The sequence below is a fragment of the Myotis myotis genome, unplaced genomic scaffold (genome assembly GCF_014108235.1).
Source record: "Myotis myotis isolate mMyoMyo1 unplaced genomic scaffold, mMyoMyo1.p scaffold_m19_p_11, whole genome shotgun sequence".
NCBI lineage: Eukaryota > Metazoa > Chordata > Mammalia > Chiroptera > Vespertilionidae > Myotis > Myotis myotis.
In genome coordinates this window covers 21,036,355-21,056,632 of record NW_023416315.1, presented here as the reverse complement: position 1 = coordinate 21,056,632, position 20,278 = coordinate 21,036,355, and the positions used below count along the sequence as shown (strand labels likewise).

General features: G+C 47.4%; 1 protein-coding gene across 30 annotated transcripts in view; it reads right to left on the bottom strand.

Annotated features, from left to right (window-relative positions):
• The window catches only part of JAZF1 (JAZF zinc finger 1), a 304,972-nt gene that overhangs the window by 140,018 nt on the left and 144,676 nt on the right, over nucleotides 1-20,278 (bottom strand). The window contains exon 1 of one of the 30 annotated variants that reach the window (XM_036327786.1): nucleotides 18,166-18,322. The exons of the other annotated variants lie outside the window; for them this stretch is intronic. The gene's annotated coding sequence lies outside the window, so the exon portion shown is untranslated. Of the gene's footprint in view, nucleotides 1-18,165; nucleotides 18,323-20,278 lie in introns of those variants that run through there. 30 annotated transcript variants of the gene reach the window in all.

Sequence of the window (20,278 nt, the reverse complement as noted above, 5' to 3'; positions counted from 1 at the left end):
TTCCCCCAGCAGTGGGATTCACGAAGCCACAGAGTTTTCGTTTACTCAGCACGGCCTTCCCCAACGTCCCGGCCGAGCTTGTCACATCCCCCCTCCCGTCTCTGCACCATTTCAAGCTGGCACTATCCCTGTACATATGTCACTGTGCAGGCTTTGTCCCCGCACATCATTTCTTTTCCCTGCTTCTCAGAGGTGAGGACTGTCTGGGCCTTCATCTCTCCAGCACTGAGCTCAGGGCCAGCATCAGGAGATGCATATAATTACTGACTGGATATGCAAATTAATTTTAGGATGAGAAAATGGAAGACTTGGGTCAAATGTGGCAGATGGGTCAAGGGCATTTGTTTCCTTCACCATCCAAGGTCCTGCTAAAGTAAAGAAATAAACTCCCAGGGATAGAAGGAAGGGGAGACATCAGCAGATAAGTGATTCCGACCAGTGCCTTGAATGACGGATCCCCTTAGGCCAGTGGTTCTCAACCTTCCTAATGCCGCGACCCTTTAATACAGTTCCTCGTGTTATGGTGACCCCCAATTTCATTGTTACAAATTGAACATAATTAAAGCATAGTGATTAATCACAAAACAATATGTAATTATATATGTGTTTTCCGATGGTCTTAGGCGACGACCCCTGTAAAAAGGGTCGTTCGACCCCCGAAGGGGTCGCGAGCCACAGGTTGAGAACCGCTGCCCTAGAGAGTAGAGGAAGCTACAATCTCCAGTACCCGCAGCAGGGGAGACCCATGATAAAAGAGGGGGAACCCATTGCCAAAGCCTCAGGGAGGCCGTGGGCTTGAAGGTGCCATGTACGGCGACAGGCAAGGAAGGGAAGGATCAGGGCTGAAAACAGAAGCGTTGTTGAAAAGGTTGATTATCCACAGACACAACCAGGGGAAGAAGCATAGGTGAGGTAGACTGGGAGAGTACAGGCATACCTCACTTTATTGCTCTTCACAGAAGTGTGTTTTTACAAACTGAAGGCAAGGCCTTCCACTAGCAAAAAGGTTAGCGCTCACTCTATTGCGCTACTCCTTTTATTGCGGTGGGTGGAAGCGAACCCACGATAGCTCCCGGCCTGCCTGTACAGTGCTGAAAACAGGGATGGAAGTGGAAATACGCCTACTCCGCGGTTCCCAGGGACACTGGCAGCCTGACAGGGAGATTCCTTGCTGATTAAGTTAAGTGGGGCTCGGAGAAGAGAGTTCCAGATGTGGACATCTGGCTCTCCCCTAATTAAATGATCTCCCTACAGTTAAGCCCCCGGTCAGCAGGCTCCATCCGCGCCTCCACCCAGAGCCTCTCATCAGCTTTTTATTGCCTTGGTCTTAAATACGAGCCAAGAACAGTCAAGGAATGATCATTAGACATTTGAGGGAAAGTCATGAACATGAACGGGAGACACTAAAACAAACAAATGGTGAGGAGGGAAGTAGGGGGCAGGAGCCAAGAAATAGACAAAATGATGCTGGGAAGGGTACGTGACAGACCTACTGACACAAACCCACTTAACTGTGGGGCTAGGACCAGAAAGCCCTGTGTCCTGAGTCTCACTGGGCCAGCGTTCTGACCAATAAGAAGGTTGCTTGTCCTCTCAGGCCAGCTCATTGCCACCGTCCAATTGCAACACTGGACTCACACAACCTTTACAGCTCTCTTAAGAGCCCAGCACAGTTCTGCTAAACTCACTCCATGTTCAGGGCTGAATCTGATGAACCAACAATTTACAAAGACCAACTTTTAATTCATGGCTAGTTTACTTCAGCTGCTGAAATACGTATTTCTTGTTGGCAATGGCCCTTTCAAAAAAAAAAAAAAATCCCACAATTGCACATAACCAGCCTTTAAATGGATCAACTTTTCCTTAGTTTATAGACACGTCATTTGAAACTTTTCCCAAGCCATAATTTCCATTACAGGGCAGTCAGTGCAAATTACAGTGAGATCCTTGCCTTCCCAAATTCAATGTGGAATCCAGACGCAGTTAAGTGTTGCTGTAAACTTTACGAGTTAAATATCTGAAAGTCAGGGACACTGTGCAGCCCAATAACACCATCTATTAAAAAAAGCATTCGTGTTCACATTCGTAGCCCAAGTTTTCCTCCACAAGTGAATGAATAAACATTAGTCAACCGAGGACCCTGTCGACAATATGCGGGGAGGCTGATTTATAAACAAACACGGCACGTTGCAGCCCTGTGGTATCTGGCATGGCAGTTTAAAGTTATTAGAAATAGCCTGGTTGGCATGGCTCAGTGGTGGGCATCAACCTATGAACCAGGAGGTCAGGATTCAATTCCCAGTCAGAGCACATGCCCGGGTTGTGGGCTTGATCCCCAGTGTGGGGTATGCGGGAGGCAGCCAATCAATTATTCTCTCTCATCATTGATGTTTCCACCTCTCTCCCTCCTCCCTTTCCTCTCTGAAATCAATAAAAATATATTTATAGTTATTAGAAATAGACAGTTCTGACTAGGGTGCTTTCTAACTCTTTATCAGCCCATCATATTCCTAGAGTCATTGACTGCTTGAGAGTGGTAACTATCTTCCCTAAGTATAAGATGTGGAACCCGGTGTCTAAGACACTCTCAGCCCACCCTCTTTAGTGGTGACAGGGAGTAATCTACCCACTCAAGCTCTCTCCCACCTTGTTACCTGTGACAAGAGAGCCTGCCAGAGACCATCGTGGCTGCCAGATATGCCTGTGAAGCACACAATCTGCACACCCGTATACACCAGCCCTGGAGACTGGGGTGCTGGGATTATACAACAATAAAACTCTTTCAAACAGGAGTAAGGCCAAAATGTGGTTCCCTTTAATCCAACATGCATGTGTGCACATACACAGACATTTACATGTCTGCTTCCCCAGAAATGAGCCTGATGGCGGAACCAAATAGCATGTAATACAAAGACCATAGGAGTTTCCATGTTACTTCCTCCTGTAGGAATAGCAAGTACCTGCAAGAGAAGATTGATGCTGGTGGGTGACACTAAGGGCCAAAAGAGAAGGCAGGGAAATAAGGCTCCTGAAGGCCTTTCTTCAAAGCTGGAGGGAAATATTTGTTTATGGAAAGAGACCTTTCATCCCTTTGCCTAAAACTGTTTGCCCAAGGAAATCCTCCCCATCCTCTAAGGTGCTGGTCTACATACCACCTCTACCATGTGTTGTACTACATATATTTGCTAATCTGTCTCAACACCCCACCAAAATGGAAGCTGCTTAAGGGACAGATCTTAGAGGCCACAGATCCTCAGCCAGGGCTCACTGTGATGTATGCCGAGTAAATGAATGCCCTCGATATGCATAACACAAAAGACACAAAGAGAAGCACCCAGCTCATACAGTTCAGGAAGAAGAGGAAAATAGACCCATGTCTAATGACTGTACCGGCATCTACTTCTACATGAAGAAATAGATCCCGTTAAGCACAGATGTTCAGAGGGCTACAAAATAATGCAAAATTCAGAATAATGGAAAGGGGTCAGATAGCTCTAATTTGGGAAAGTCTAATTTGAACTGAGTTGGGTTTTGAAGAAATGGAGACAAAGGGAGTCATTCATAGGTGAGATTAGGGAATCTAAAAATGGCATTAAATTTGAGGCAGAAAGCACACGTGAGAAGTCTGTGGGTTCTATGGGTAGTAGAGCTGAAGAGCCAATATTCATTAGTAACAGAATATTTTTATTTATTTTTAAAATATATATTTTAAAAAATATTCTTATTGATTTCAGAGAGGTAAGGAGAGGGAGAGAGAGAGAAAGATCAGTGATGAGAGAGAATCATTGATTAGCTGCCTCCTGCATCCACCACTGAGGATGAAGCCAGCAACCCAGGCATGTGCCCTGACTGGGGATCAAACCGTGACCTCCTGGTTCATAGGTCAAGGCTCAACCACTGAACCATGCTAGCCAAGCCAGAATATTTTTAGAGATACTTTAAAACTGTGGTTCTGAGGCATGGGCATGCCTCCCCACCCGTGAGCAATCCCCCCAGCCCTACTCCGGGATGTTTGGCAATGTCTGGAGACAACTGGGGAGAACCCTATTGGCATCTAGTGGGTTGAAGTCAGGGACACTGCTAAACATCCCACAGCACACACACAGAACAGTCCCAACCCTGCCCCACCCCCTGACTATGAACTATCTGGCCTAAAAAGGTCAATGTCAAGAAACCCTGCTTTGGAGCCACATGAATATTATGAGAAACAGAGCTCTTGTTCCTAGACTTCTGTGGATGACAATTTCTGTAGTTTGCTCTGGTCTCAATCAAGAGGCCAGAGGGCAGGTTAGGAAGCTACAAAAGAAGAATGATAGGAGAGGTTGTTTGAACTTAGATAAAAGCTGGGACCTCTGAACAGAGACAAAGAAACTGAATTCATTCTCAGAGAGACATACTGAATTCTTGTGTGCTACTTGCTCAAGGGAAATTCTAAGCCAGCAGATTCACAACTGAGCGAGACAGACAACCCACTTCACAGTGGACAACGTCAGACAGACTGATGCATGAGTTCAGAAAAAGATACTAAGTGATGTAGGAAGCAAGCACGATTCTCTGTGAGAATCAGAGAAACTTCTCGAAAGAAGATTTTACATGTGCCTTAACCCAGACCTCCAGGCACAAAAGGTGGGTAAAGGGAGTCAGAACAGAGAACGGTGAGAGCAGATGAGCAGCAGCAGAAACGAGCAGGGACCGGGGAGGGGTTCGTGTGAGTCCTGCAGCTGAGACTGGGCCTGTGTCCTGGACGGTTGGAAATGCTCCCCAAGCGCTGACTTCCTTCTGTAGACAGTGGAGGGCTGGTGAAGGTGGAAAGTGATATGGCCCATGTTTTAGAAAAATAACCAGTGGTGTTGTGGAGAGTGGTGGAGAAACCGGAACCGGAGATGTAAGATTTGGTGAGAGGAGAAATGGAAATACAAGATTCTTTCCGATGTTATACCTCTGAGTGCCTCATTACCAAAAGTAAGGCAGTAAGTAGAAAGTGAAGGGGTTTGACAGACAAGAAAAGGAGGTCTGCTTCTGATGTGTGGTGAGACGGTTTGCAGAACCAAGGAGTCTGGGCCTCAAAGCGAGATAAAGGACTTATGGTACAGATAGGAACGAAGGGCTGAGAATCCCATCCCAGCGCCACACATTCCTGCAGGCCCTGAAACCAAGTGCCCCCCGAACAAAACAATGCTGCACAGTAAAAACCCGATTACTCGGACTGAAACCCTGGTTATCATATAGCTCAGCCAAGCAATCAGTAGGCATTGGTTGAGGGCCGACTAGGTCTACTAGAATCCTAGCAGAGATAAAGAAAAGCCAGAGGTTGCACCACATTTGAAACCAAGTAATCAGTAAATTTCACATGGCGTGCTATGAAAGATTGGGGTGGGGGGAAGGGAACTGAGTCATAACTAATCCCGAGAGCAGTATTTTATATGATCCGGTACCCGGGCCTCTAGCACTCACTACTGTGATGAGCCTCTCCTTGGAAAAGCTGCTCCCCTCTTGGTGTTGCTTACGGTAATAATGCAGCGCCACACAAGTCAAACTGCCTCAGCTAAAACTAGCAATATAACCCGTTTAAGTATTAAAGTGTGTGTGTGTTTTCTTTTTCACCTGTGAAATGTCCATGAGGATAGTACTTTGGCCCTAGGGCTAAAATGAGGATGAACTAAGCAATGTGTTAGCTGTAGCTACTACTCAGTTCTTTAGCTCATAAAATGTTTTGAAATTCAACTCTGCACGATTGTGGACTATCCCATTTTATAGTCAGTGACACAATGACACACAGAAAATCTAGAAACTCGGCATTCACATAACGTGGCAGAGAATGCTGGCTGCCATCAGACACAGGCATACTTGGGAGACACTGTGGGTTTGGTGCCAGACATCGCAATAAAGCAAATATAGCAATAAAGCGTGTCACACATTTTTTTGGTTTCCCAGTGCATGTAAAAGTTATGTTTACACTATCCTGCAGACTACGAAGTGTGCCACAGTATTACGTCAAGAAAGCCCTAATATATATACCTTAATTAAAAACCAACATAAAATATATAAACACCAATATATATATACACCTTTATTGTTATGGAATGTAGTCAACAATATTGTAATAACTGTATGGTGTCAGGCGAGTACTAGATTCATTGGGTTGATCACTTTGTAAGTTATATAAATGTCTAATCACTATGTTGTACACCTGAAATTAACATTGAATGTCAACTGTAATTGAAAAACAAATTTAAAATATGAAAAAAAAAATATTCCATTGCTAAAAAATGCTAACCATCATCTGAGCCTTTAGCGAGTTGTAATCTTTTTGCTGGTGGAGGGTCGCAACTTTCATTTGTAAAAAAACAACTTGGAAGTGCAATAAAGTGAGGAGTCCCTATAGTCATTTCCCCCTTCTATCTCCACAGTGCTTAGGAACATGGCTGTCTTATATAAAGACTACATTTCCCAGTATTCCTTGGGCCAGGTACAGCCATGTGACTAACTCTTGGCCAATAAGACATAAGGCTTCTGAGACGCCCCCTTAAAAGTCATGTGCCTTTCTTTGTGGTATCTTTTTCTGACTAGATGAAAGGATGACTGGAGTTTCTGCATCTACTCTGGATATGGGATAATTTTGAGAATGGAAGTCATACATGGAAAAGCAACACAACTCACTGTTTGCAGGGTTTTCAGTTACGCATAGCCAAACTGAATCTTACCCAAAGCACAGAACACCCAGAATGCTAGTTTATTTAGGTGGACCTGAAATATATAATATTTTGTGTCTCGCCTTGTTTTTCTGGATTAAACACAGACACACAGACACACACACACACACCTCTGTTTAAGAATTTATCATACTAAGCTCATGGAAAGAAAATCAGACCCATATCACCACAGCATTTGTGGCTCACTCTTAAAACTGGGATAGTTAAAAAATGAGAGGCAGGGGGAGGAAATCATCATGTCGAATTATGGATCCTTTGGTGGCTTTAGGACTTTCTCCAGAATTGGTTATTAGTGGGCAATAATGAAGCAAATTGCACATGCATATTATTTCTGAGTTATGAACAATGCAACCAGCAGTAACCTTTGAAGCTGTCAGGATCTTTTCAGGCAAGCAATTAAAGTGAAAAATGAGAGAGCACACAACTTCCATCACCCAATACTACATGTAATAACACCACCAACAAACACTGACATAAGAGTGGGACTCAGTCTGAATATTTATTAATGCAGATCTGTTCCCATTTGTTCCTCTTTTTTTCCCCTGTAACCCATCCCACCCCTATCTGCCAACAATTCTTTTCTTTAAAGGGCAGCTCTGACACCTTGAATTGCATTCACCTGAAATCTACATATGCTGTGGCATCTCTCCCATCTGCACCTAAACAAATTTCCATCCCTTTCCCTTGACCAAAATATAAATGTGGCACAAGCTTGGATTCTAGAGGAGAAAAAGAGTAAGTCCTAATTGGGAAAACAAAATCAAGATTAAAGTAATCAACTAATATTTACAGAAAGCTCAATATACATGTCAGGTATTGGGTGATAGACCCCAAAGGCCCCTTCCCCCCACCAAAAAGGTTCTGTTCTCAAGTAGACCAGACTCTAGAGCAGTGGTTCTCAACCTGTGGGTCGTGACCCATTTGGTGGTCGAAAGACCCTTTCACAGGGGTCACCTAAGACCATCCTGCATATCAGATATTTACATTACGGTTCATAACAGTAGCAACATTGCAGTTATGAAGTAGAAACAAAAATAATTTTATGGTTGGGTCACAACATGAGGAACTGTATTTAAAGAGCCAGAAGGTTGAGAACCACTGCTCTAGAGGATTTAAATGATCTAGTGTAAAAAATACCTGCTTTTCTGAAGTGTAGGACTCACTCATTGCTTGCCTCTGTTTGTGATTGAAATGCTTGGAAGGGCTCAGAGAAATGGCAGGGATAAGCACAAAGGTGAGCTGGTTGGAATAGGTCATCCAAGCTGAGAAGAAACCTCTGTGCTGAGTCCTACGACCTGATGCCCATGGGTCCTATAAGCAAGTTTTATTTCATTTGGTTTCAGCCATTTCTATAGCACCAGGTACCTACAGACCAATGGTTCTCAGTCAGAAGTGCCTGTTAGTGACACTTCGCCAGTTTTAAAACAATCCGGTGCCCAGGACCCATCTCCAAAGATTCTAATATGTAACCGCAGGTGATAATCACTGACACAGATTCTGTAACTGCAGGCGACCATCGCTCACGCAGACTCTGAGAAGGCTTAGAAACCGGAAAGGGGACCGAACTGGTTGGGAAAGTCAAACCAAACCGCTTGCATTTTTCTCCAAACTAAAGGGGCAATTGTGAAACTGGAAGTGAATTACTCAAGGCAACTTGAAGGTTTTATAAACAAATCTAACATCCAATAAAATCTTTTAAATTCAGACTTTACCTGAGACACAGCCCTACCTTTTGCTTTCTATACAGAAAGTGTCAAGCTTAATAATTATGTAGAGAGGTTAGTGTCTTCGTATATTTTTAAAACCAAGTCACAAACAAACAAGCACCAGCAACCCTTGCATTGTGAGCTGTTTCCATCTATTCACAAGGGCGTTCTGACAAGACCTCCGACTAGGAATCTTTTTGGTCATTGATTTTCTTTCTTTATAGTGTGGTCCTAAAATTAATAAGACCGCATCACTTCAAGCATTCTGTGGCTCGGAATTTTCTGTACTTCATATTGGCTGAAACCAGTGTGGTTTTCCTGTGCTGTTATTATTCACCTCAGTTACAAATCAGGTCATAACCAGGCATATTAGTTTTGCATTTTGGAAGCCAGTCAAGGATTTGGCAAAAGGAAATCACCCGTATTACTTCTCATCTCCCAGGGAAGCTGAATCATTGCTTTAAAATAAGAAAAAGTAAAAAAGAAAAAAATGCACAGAGAGAAATAGCTGAACATCTGGACGGCGAGTGACCGAGTATTCTAAACGAGTCATCAAACATGAGCGCGCACATCGGTCACAGCTTCCTGGGCTCGAGGTCTGGTCCACGGAGCTCTGCCTGGCGGGCCCCCGGATCACTCACACCCACCGTCTCCAGGTCCAGACAGCAGCCAGGGGCCCGACGTGCAGGCTCGTGGGCCACAGAGGTTATGCAGCGGTTTTAGATTCATCTCTCCCCATCCTGTGCGGGCTGTGCCTTCATTTTACTTGCTAACGAGCAGGGGCACATGCTGGGCTGCAACTCAGCTCCATCTTGCTGATGGTGTGAATCTGGGCATCTGGGAAGGCCCTGGCACCCGGCAGATGGCTCCTGGCAGTCTTGGCTTTTGTGGAGGAGTTCTGGGAAGCTCTCTGGACCTTGTTGCCCTTTGTTTTTTTTTTTTTTTTTTTTTTTTTTTTTTTTTTTTTTTTAAATAAGGCTTTACTTTCTTTAGACAGGCAATATAATATGGTAGTTAGTTATGGTCACAATCTGCTACTTACTGTGTGACTGGAGCAAGTTTCTCAGCCTAAGCCACTGTTTTCTGGTCGTGATTCAGAGTTCCTACACACTGAGGTTATCAGGAGGATTAAGAGAGAGAGAAGCCACATGCGGCACCGGACTCAGTGGCTGGTACGTGGTAGATGCGGAGTGTACTGTAGCTATGACTATCGTTATTTCAGGTGGTCAGGTCTGAAAGCATGTAGGGTTTACACTGTGGGACTACATTGGTGATGGATTGTCTTAAATAGCACTACTCGGAATAAAGGTTTCAGTGCCATTACTGAGTGCCCAGCAGCAGTCGATACAGAATGTGCGTGGACAGGCCTCATGAAAACCCTGTGGGAAGCTCTCTCCCCCAGCCCTTTCCCAACGGACACTGTGGGGCTCAGAAAAGCCCCAAAGGACAGGACTGGTCTGACTCCGCTCCGGTCTGACTGCCAAGTGGGTGCTGCTGGACGCTGACCACGGCCTGTTCGTATCCTGATTTAATATCAATGCTCTCAACTGCCAAGTGGCTTTTTTTTTTTTTTTGCACTAAAATCGTGTTTCGTGGATAGAAGCACCGCAGTGGAAGCACCGGGGCAACTGTGAGGAAAAGCAGAACCTGTGACGTAGTAACTCTGCTCGGACATCGTGACTAGGCCCGTGCCTCTCTCCAGTTTCTCCCTGGGTGAGGGAGTTTGAAGAACTCCAGATTTGGAACCAGAAGATACAGGTTCTAGACCTGGTTTTGCTTCTCACTTGCAGCATCTAGCAAGTCGATTTTCTCCCCTGGGAAGGGGAGACAGGGACCGTGCACCGCCTCCTGTGTTGCAAAGGCTTGTCCGTCAGGGCACCGGGCACCGGGCACCTCCGATTGCGAAGCCAAGCACAGAATCCTGAGAGGGACGTACATCACAGAGAGGACTGAAGCAGGTCACCAATCCTGGCCACAGACCAGGGCCTGGGACACCACCCCTCTGGGCTCCCGGTCGAATTGGCCATCTTTGACTTTCAGGGCTCAAGTATCTGAATCGCAGATCACGCGCCTCCTGCAATCGAATGAAGGTGTGGCCAGCAAGCACAATACACTGCCATCCACGTTGAACTGAAAAGCACAGAACACTTTCCTAGAAATAGGCCCCGGATCAAATTTTCCCAGGGCACCAGCGGCAGGCTTAGGCCAGAAAACAAACCCACGGCTGCTTGTTAAAGCAACTCAAGCACTGGATTCTACAGCTGTAAAAATACAGCGGTTTAAAATCCAAGCCTCCAACAGCCACCCAAATCGATGCTACCCTAGGATTACTCAGGGAAAACGCACGCCTTCTCCTGCTACTCAGCTCAGAGGTTTCTTTCTTAAGAGACCCAGGTAAGGAATTAGGAACTCGCCTCTTGCATTAGGTTTCCCCCCGAGTGCAGTGGTTATGGGGTCACAGCACCGGGAAGGAGGGGTTCCTGCCATCCCCAGGAGCATGCGCAGCCGTGCAAATGGGATGGCAGCAGTGACCCAGGCGGGGCCTCTCTTCATCGCTAGCAATCAGACCCCTGGATCCTGGCCGGGAGGGATAAATCTGGGTGTCAGAAAGTGGAACACACTTGGGTTGTGAACCAGTGACTCTCCGAGGCATTTCTGGAGCAGAAGTAAACAGGAAACCATGGCTTCTGAAAAAGCACTCTGTTCTTGGAGAAGAGGGGCCTAACGATGGACGGGTCCATCTACCTGCAGCCCCTGGGCACAGTGTGAAATGACACAGCAGCTAAACATGATGTGGAACAGAAAAGGACGTTAAGTAAAAGCTGCCGAAATCTGAGTAAAGGATGAACTTCAGTTGACTATCAGTTGGGTCCGTCATTGTGACACATATACTATACGACTAGCATACGATGTTAGTAACAGGGAAAACTGGGTGTGGGAATATATACCCCGGTTCTGTCTATAACTTTTTTATACATCTAAAACTATTCTATAATAAAAGGTTGTTTAAAAAATAGGGAACGGATGCTCTGAGACATTTGCTAAAGCAAGACGGCAGATACAGCGTGTCTGGTGCATTATTTTCTGCATGTTTGAAATATTTTATAATTTGAACTTAGAAAAGTTACACACATGCTCATACATTGCAAACCCCTCCCCCGAAAAGGACTGTGTGTTTAGATAAGGACGCTGTGCTGGAGGCAGGCCTGAAAGACACCCTTGTCCACCCGCTGCTTGGGACCCTTTCTATCTGAGCCTCCTTGGCTGTTCTGTCACAAAGAGGGATCCCACCACCTTCAGATGATCCCATGTCCACCCCAGGCTCTGAGTCTGCCTGTCCCCTCGCACCCACCAATGGTTCTTCCACATTTCCTCAGACTTGCAACCCCACAGAGCTTACAACTCAGCCAGCCCCGCACATGCCAGCTGAAAGCCGCCTTAAGAGGCTGCTCCTCCAAACAGCATGGCTTTTTGATGAGGACAAAAGAGAGCCCCTGAGCCCAGGGGAGTGAACTGCACGCTGGAATTTCAAGGCACTGCGGCAGACCAAGCCCAGGGACATGGCACACGTCCCTCTGTGCTTCAGACGGGACCGCGACTGATTGGAGGTGAAACCATCCCCTGTTCCAGTGGGTGTAACGAGCAGTGCTTCCCGTCCGTGCCAGCCCGGAGCTCTTGACGTCGTGGAAATTAACGCACGGATTTCTTACATTTTCCAGCCACGGAAGGAGGCAGAAACAGGCGGTGAACGGCGGGGATGGGAATGCAGAGGAAGGGGGCCGGGGCCCAGACTGCCTGTAAACTCAACGCTAATCCCCAGACCAGCCACACGGGCCCGGGGCTGCTTATTTTTGCTCAGCTGTTTGAAGGCCAACACCAAGGAATGTGAGTGGCAGCCAGCTTTCCCCTGACACCTCTGCCGTGGGTGTCACCCAGGCCAAATGAGTGAGGGCGAGTGGAGGAGCACCCTGGGGACGTTATTTCAGAGTTCAGTAAATGGAACTGAAAGTTACTGGTTAGTTTTCTAGACTAAACAAGTCAAGATCTGGGACCCACCGGTCCCTTATCTGTGCCATGATCTCATTCTGGACTGTTCCCCCTCCGCAAATCCAGCCCATCCCTACAGGGCCCATTAAAGACCTACATGCAGCCCAGGGCTCACTTTCACCTCATTGTTTCTTTCACTCAACATATCTTCATTAAACACCTACTATGGGCCAGGTACCATTCTAGGCACTAGAAATACAGCAGTGAACACGAAAGAGAAAGATGGCTCTTCTGTCTTGGAGTTTCTATTCTGGGAGGGGAAAGGTCAACCAGGAAATAAGCAAAAACATACTAGCATATATACTGTATCAGTAAGAAAACTAGGACGGGGGTGGGCAGGGAGGAAGGGCAGAGCCACCGCTCTCCTGGGCCCTTCACTGGCACTTGGCATATACTATTGCTGAACTTGGTTAATGTCCGTGTTGCCTCTTCTGGGAGATACCCTACATCAGCGGTTCTCAACCTGTGGGTCGCGACCCCTTTGGCGGTCGAACGACCCTTTCACAGGGGCCGCCTAAGACCATCCTGCATATCAGATATTTACATTATGATTCATAACAGTAGCAACATTACAGTTATGAAGTAGCAACGAAAATAATTTTATGGTTGGGGGTCACAACATGAGGAACTGTATTTAAAGGGCCAGAAGGTTGAGAACCGCTGCCCTACATTTTCCAAGGACAGGGGCTGTTTCGGGCTTCTCTCAGCACAGGATTGTGTACCAAGTTCAACCAATTCTGTTGCTTGAAAGAATCTATAGGATGCAGCCGATTGCTGTTTTAGACCCCTAGGCCTTATGGATGCACAGGACAGGCAGGGGTGAATCAGGCGACCTGGACACCAGCAGTGAATCACTCATTCTGCATGGATCTGTCTCGTCCCTGTCTCCCTGGCAGGGGCAGCACTGACCAGACACCAGGGAACAGGCCAGATGCGATTCCTGCCCTCAGGGTGTGCACATTCCAGTGAAGAAGGCAGCCAAGAGGTAACAAACAGGAAGTGACTTCAATGTGCGCCGTTTCTATGAAGAAATGAGCTGGGGGATGAAAGGGAGAAGCACAGCAAGGAGGTCGGGGAGGGTGATGTGAGAAGGTAGGGTTCCAGCCAAGATCTAAGAGATTAGAACAGTGGTTAAAAACCTTCTGGCCCTTTAAATACAGTTCCTCATGTTGTGACCCAACCATAAAATTATTTTCGTTGCTACTTCATAACTGTAATGTTGCTACTGTTACGAATCATAATGTAAATATCTGATATGCAGGATGGTCTTAGGTGACCCCTGTGAAAGGGTCGTTCGACCGCCAAAGGGGTCGCGACCCACAGGTTGAGAACCGCTGGATTAGAAGGAGCCGCCGGGCAAAGGGCAGGTTAGGGGTGAGGCTAGGACAGTGAGAGCGAGGTTCCAGGTGGAGGAGAGGCCAGGGCCAGGCCTGGAGGTGGGGATGTGCTCAGTCAGTGCAGGGAGGAGGCTGGAAGAGGGCAGGCACCGGGTCCCATAGGCCCTCAGGGGCCAGCATCGGGGGTGTGGGTTTCACTCTGGTGCAATGGGAAGCCACAGAGCAGTCTAAAGAGCAGGAGAGAACACGAGATTTGTATCTTAAGGAGATCCCTCCAACAAGAGCTCCCCAATCAGGGTGACCACATGTCACAGGTTGTCAGGGACCATGTTCCTTTATGCCTGCTGTCCCAGCATGTTATTAATAGCACCCCATTTCACTCTCCAAAGTCTTCCAGATGAAAAGAAAAACTGTATGGGCAGCCTCTCAGAGCCCACTATTATAACGAATACGATCCACTCTTATATAAAACACGATTCTCTCTGCAGTCATGTTCTCCTCAGACCGAACACAGCAGAAGCTGAAACGACATCTACAGTGTCTGAGAGAGCCAGTCCTCCAGTCCTCTACTTCTAAAGGGTCTGGCTGTATTCTGGGTTTTTAAAGACAGGAAGACAGAAAATTCTGTGACGTTCTCTCCATGATGTAGCTCACGTTTCACAGCTGCTGATGGGAAAACTCTGCCACGGATCACACCGATGGTGTGCGTGGCTCAGCCGTGGTCTGTCCTCACTCCCCATGGACAAGTACTGAGATGCTGAGCGCTGTTCGCGAGGAAGCCTGCCCAGGTCCCCAGGAGCCCCAGGTTACACAACCCGGGTTCTCTAACCTCTCCGCTCAGGTCTTATTTCTCAGATGTTCCGTCATCCCCGGGGCTCTCCCGTGCGTCCTCGCCAAGTTCTGCACTCGGACACCGTGCTTCTCAAGTCCCATTCCAAAGCCCTCTGCTGCTACCGGGGCAAGCCTTCCCAGAAGCCTCAGGGCCGTCCTCCTCCCCGCCTGGGCCATGAAGCGGGGAGCTGGAAACAGCCCCCCACACCACGCGTTACCTCCTGTCTTGCTGTCACCTGTCCTGGATCAGACCACCTAAAGAGAGGATTAGGAGTAATCTTGCCAGCTGGGGTACAAAGGCGCACATGGGTGGCAACCTCTGTCAGCTGGGATTATACCTCCTTCTCATATTCCTCTGTTTTAGAACCACAGAAAGCCAGGGTAGAAGCAGCCTGAGCTACACTCTGTGTATTCGCAGGTTTATGGAAGACTGATCTAATGAAGAGCCCTTGGGAGGGCTGGAACGTGTCCTGCACCAGGGCCCTGCTCTCTGCTTGGCCACCCTTCCCTCCTTCCAAGGAAAGGCCACCGCCCCATAGTTTCCCCTTGACCTTCATGTACATGTCTTTGCCCCTCTTGACTTGATTTTGCTTCTTGAGGGCAGAGAAGATATTTACCAGGGCTTTGTGTTGTTTACAACATGGTGTCTTCGGTGTAGCCAGGACTCAACAGGTACTTGCTGACCAGGCCACACACCAATCCCTCCTGCATTTTATGAAACAGACAGATGAACAAGAGTCATGGTACCAGCCTTGGGGTGGGCGCAGGCTCTGGGGACAAGCAGACCCAGGTCCAAACCAGGCTCTGCCACTTGTTTACTAGCTACTCACTAACTGAGAAGTGGGCATAATATGCCCACTTCCCTTGGAGGTACAGGAGCACGCCCAGGCCTCAATACAATGCTTTCCTGAGCACCATTTTCCCGCCCTTGCTGGCTTTACTTAGTTAATATGGGTTGTTCCTTCTTTTTCTCTAGGTTAAGGAGCGAGAGAAAGAAAGAGAGAGACACACACACACAAACTAAAAAAAAACACCAAACAACCCACCAAAAACCCCTCTCAGTACTATTACTATCTATACCAGTCCGCCCCCATCCTTAACTACTTAAAACCCTCCTTAGAAAGAGATAAAACCATTATCTTGCAAACTTTTAAAGGTGCTGAGCTAACACCTAAAAGAGGGGATTCCTAGGGTTACCTGTGACTCAGGTAGGAAGCATTTAAATTTAGGGAGAGAACTCAGAGACCTGAGAGAACCGAGTTTTCCCAAAGGGAAGCGGAGCAGGGAAAATGAATCAGAAAGGCAGAATGTGGGCTAACCCTGCAGCAGGAGGAGCCAGGCCACCATGAGCAGCCTGAGCACCCAGGACTGATACCATACTGACATCTTGTGGTGACAAGTGTTATGACACGCAGGGGGCCCCATAGCCACCGTGGGCCTGAGACTATTCCTACCATCTGGCAGTTTTGCAGCATGTAAAGAAAACAGTCACCGTTTTCGCACCGTGGAGACCGAGGTGAGGTGGCGGCTGCTGCATCGAGGAACATGCGGGCTGGCCGGCGGCTTCACTGTGACATGGGCGTTTGTGCTCCTAGTGGAAGGGGCTGGAACCTCTAATAAAAGCCACTGTTTTCAAGCATTTGCACCCCTCGGCTGAGCAGTCCTTCTTAGCTGGCACCTGAGACTTTGGGTCAGAGGGTTACTGAAATGAGCTGGTTGTTTTAAAAGTGACATGAAACCTGCAGCTGGAGCTTTCAAATACCAACTGGACTTCCCCTCAGGAAGTCTGAGAGAGGAAGGAGGCAATAGGAAGAGGAGCGGCTTCTTCGGGACTTCAATATTAAATTTCTCCTCACAACCAGACTCCGCCAGAAACCCTCCGTGGTGCACAAGCCCCCGTCGTAGGGAGCGTCTCTGCAGTCACAGCGCTTGGGAGCCCCGACGGGTCCCGGGGAGCACATGGTCCAGGAGGCGGGGGTACGGGCCCTCCCAGAAGGCAGAGGAGAGGCAGAGAGAGGCGGCTGTGGGCCAGGGAGCCCTGGGGTGGGATACACCAGGAAAGGTTTTCACAGAAGCGCAACGTTGATCTTTGGGGGCACACAGAGATGGGCATGAAGGCATTTACAGAGGGGCACGGGGTGAAGGTGGGGGTGGAGGTGAAAGTCGCAGGCCTTGGGAACCAGACAAAACAGGATTCAATTCCTAGGCCTCTCACTTCCTAACTGTACGTCTGAGCATATGTCTCAAGATCTCAAAACCTCATTTTCTTCCTCTGAAAGGCAGGGTGGATCCTCCCTTTCATATTGCAGGCGTGAGGAATGAATGAAATCCCATGTAAAAGGGACGACTCAGCACATACTAAGGCCACACAAATCACAGTGTCACTGTTAACAGCTGCAGGGGGCAGCTGGGACGAGATGAGCAGGAAAGGCCACCGCCGCCTGCTGAAACCAGGGTGTGTGAGCACGGTGGGTGTATGGCAGACAAGGGCATGCGAGGGGGGACTGGGGTGGGAGAACGGAGGGCCCCGAACACCAGGCTGGGGCATTTGAACAGCTCTGACTTCCTCTGGGTCCCAAAGTGCCGCCCGAGTCTCCATCACTGAGTTGTATCATCTCTCCATCCCAGGCCCCAGAGGTTATTTCGCTTCCCAAAGGCACGGGCCACATGGCTCAGAGCACCCCGCAGGGCTGGGTCGTTTCTGGCAAATGAATCAACCTCTCTTGGTCACAGGTTCCTCATCAGCAAAATTCAAATAAATAACAACACAGACTCTAAAGTAGTGATGGCGAACCTATGACACACGTGTCAGAGGTGACACGCGAACTCACTTTTTTCGGTTGATTTTTCTTTGTTCAATGGCATTTAAATATATAAAATAAATATCAAAAATATAAGTCTTTGTTTTACTATGGTTTCAAATATCAAAAAATTTCTATATGTGACACGGCACCAGAGTTAAGTTAGGGTTTTTCAAAATGCTGACACGCCAAGCTCAAAAGGTTCGCCATCACTGGTCTAAAGGGTCGCTGTGCCCAGAGCCACACCTGCAGGCAGCAGTCCTCTATGAAACCTGGTCTCGGAGACCCAAGGATACGCTTGGGTGACATCAGGGAGGACCGCACAATCTCACCACAAAAAAATCTGGTAAGGGCCTTGCTCAGAAAATCAGGCTAGCGTCTTCATTTCTCAGCATTATGTAACTCCCCAGTCCTTCAGCGTCGCTCCAGAAACACACCACAGCGGTGCTGCCCTTAACTGCTTTTCCAGACCAGTCTTTCCAAATGTCCCCCGAAAGAATGCAGCCGGCACCACCTCACCCTGATGGTCCTAGCAAATGGGTGAACCGCACTGCAAAGAGACGGGTTTGCTCCCACAGCGGCCTCTACCTGCCAAAGAGGTGTGGCTGCGGTTCCTGGGCAGAAAAACATGGTCTGTTTAAGAGAATAGCTCTTAGGATATTTTTGGTCATCATAAAAAATAATGGCTATGCCTATAGGAACAGTGAAATATCTGGAAAATAAACGTTACCCCTTGTCAACCATCCAAACGTGGTTCAGCTTGTGCAGTTTGCTGTATTTCCTCCTCGTCTTCTTTTTAAAATGGGGTCCATCTTATTTTCACCTTTTATAACCTAAAGATTTTGGTTAATATTTCTCTCTTCATAAACACATGACAAGCACTCATTTAGTACATGAAGCCGTGCTTGGCCTGACGGGGACCGCAAAGGATGTGCGAGGTGGTCCGTGGTCTCCAGAAGGCTGTGCTGGAGCCGAGGACACATGACAACATGGAAAAGAAATTCAACGAAAATGGCCATAAGGGGTTCACACCTAAACAAGGTGGCCCAGAATGGTCTAGAATGGTCCCGAGGGGGGTTCATGAAGGAAGAAACACACACCTGATCCTGGAGCACTGTAATTCCACACATAATTCTGAACTGCTCACAAATCTATTCATTACTCCCCTTTCTCAAGAGGGAAACTTTCCCAGAATGAGTGACTCATTGAAGTCATTCCCATTGCTATGCCTTTGCTATTATGGACAAAACTGAGCTCCTGCAGAAACAACAACAACAACAACAAAAACACCTGCTTCTCAAAATACCCTAAAGGTGCCTAAAAGTAATTCAAAGCAATTTTTAAATTATCTTTTTATTCATAGGAAAACCAGAACTTTGAGTAAAATCAAGAAGTTTTCTGAAGAATTAGAAGTGAATTCTGAAATTCCAGAATCCTGGTGTCCCAACAATACCAAATGCAAGAGATAATGTACACATATAGCAAGAATAAAATTTTTAGGGAGACACAACCCTATTCTACACACCATCGTGAAGTTTGGAACCACTGAGCAACCACACTTACCTCGGGGGAGAGACTTTCCCGATTAGCCTGTGTTCGCCTACGTGTTCACTCAGAAAGTGCCTCTGAACAACACAAGTTTGAACTGTGTGGGCCCCCTTATATGTTGGGCTAAGGAACATGGATGTTGTGGGCAGATGCTGGGCTAAGGAACATGGATATCATGGGCAGATGCTGGGCTAAAGAACACGGATGTTGTGGGTAGATGCTGGGCTAAGGAACACGGATGCTATGGATAAGTGCTAGGCTAAGGAATGAGCACCTGGAAGGGGCAGTCTATCAACCTGGGCTTGGAAAATGAAAGGGCTTCTCAGAAGAGCTGACACTAAGTTGAAGGAAGAATATAAGATAGTCAGGTGAGGAGCAAGAGGTGTCTAGGAAGAAGGACTAGCATGTTAGAAGTTCTAGAGGAGAGAAACCATGGTAACATCATGGAAAAGAAATATAGTGTCCTCATAAAACAGATGACAAATCTGTTAAAGCTAAAACTGACTTCCTCCAATGGATGGCTAATAAGGGCTGAGCAGGATCCAAACCCAGGCCATTTGAAAATATACTCTGTCTCTCAAGTTGGAAGACAGTGTGTTTGCTAGAGAAGACTGCTCAGGAGCCCACAGGGCCTAAGATTCCACCCTGAAACCATACCCTTAACTCCACAGCCTTCAGCTCTGGTTCAGTGGCATACTTCAGTCTTGTCAGTATGGCTCTCACAGCACCAGATGTTGGACTGAGGTGAAATGGAAAGATTTCTGGCCAGGTTTCTGAAACCCTAATTCTAAACAAGCCTTCTCTAGTGGCTACGGGTTCCTGAGAGATGCGGTGGGGCTGAGGTTATTTACTCTGGCCAAACGCACACTGTTATTACTCAGAGCTTCGACCCCAAACTTCACCACGGCTCTGGTAAGTCAGGGAGGTCTGTGTGTCCCTGACGCATAAGAGTGGTGATCATATAATTTACTGTCCTCTGAAGGTGAAAGGGACATTATCAATAAGCCACCAGGACAAATGTGTAAACCAGGCTGAGCCAGGACAAAGCAGAACTTGTGGTCATCTGGTCATCAGCTTTTACCTTCTAGCTTACGGCCTAGATGAGAGCGGAGTCTGGAGGCCTTGCTGGGTCTGGTCCCCAGGCCTATAACCTCATCCTGTTGCTAATGGCAACAAGTGGTTGCTAAAGATGAAGCTCCAGGGGGCGGGGGGATAAACTACAAAAGCATTCCTCCCTAAAACCCAGGGCTCGCCTGAACCATCTGCCCTAAGCCTGGAGCGGGATGTGCTGCAGT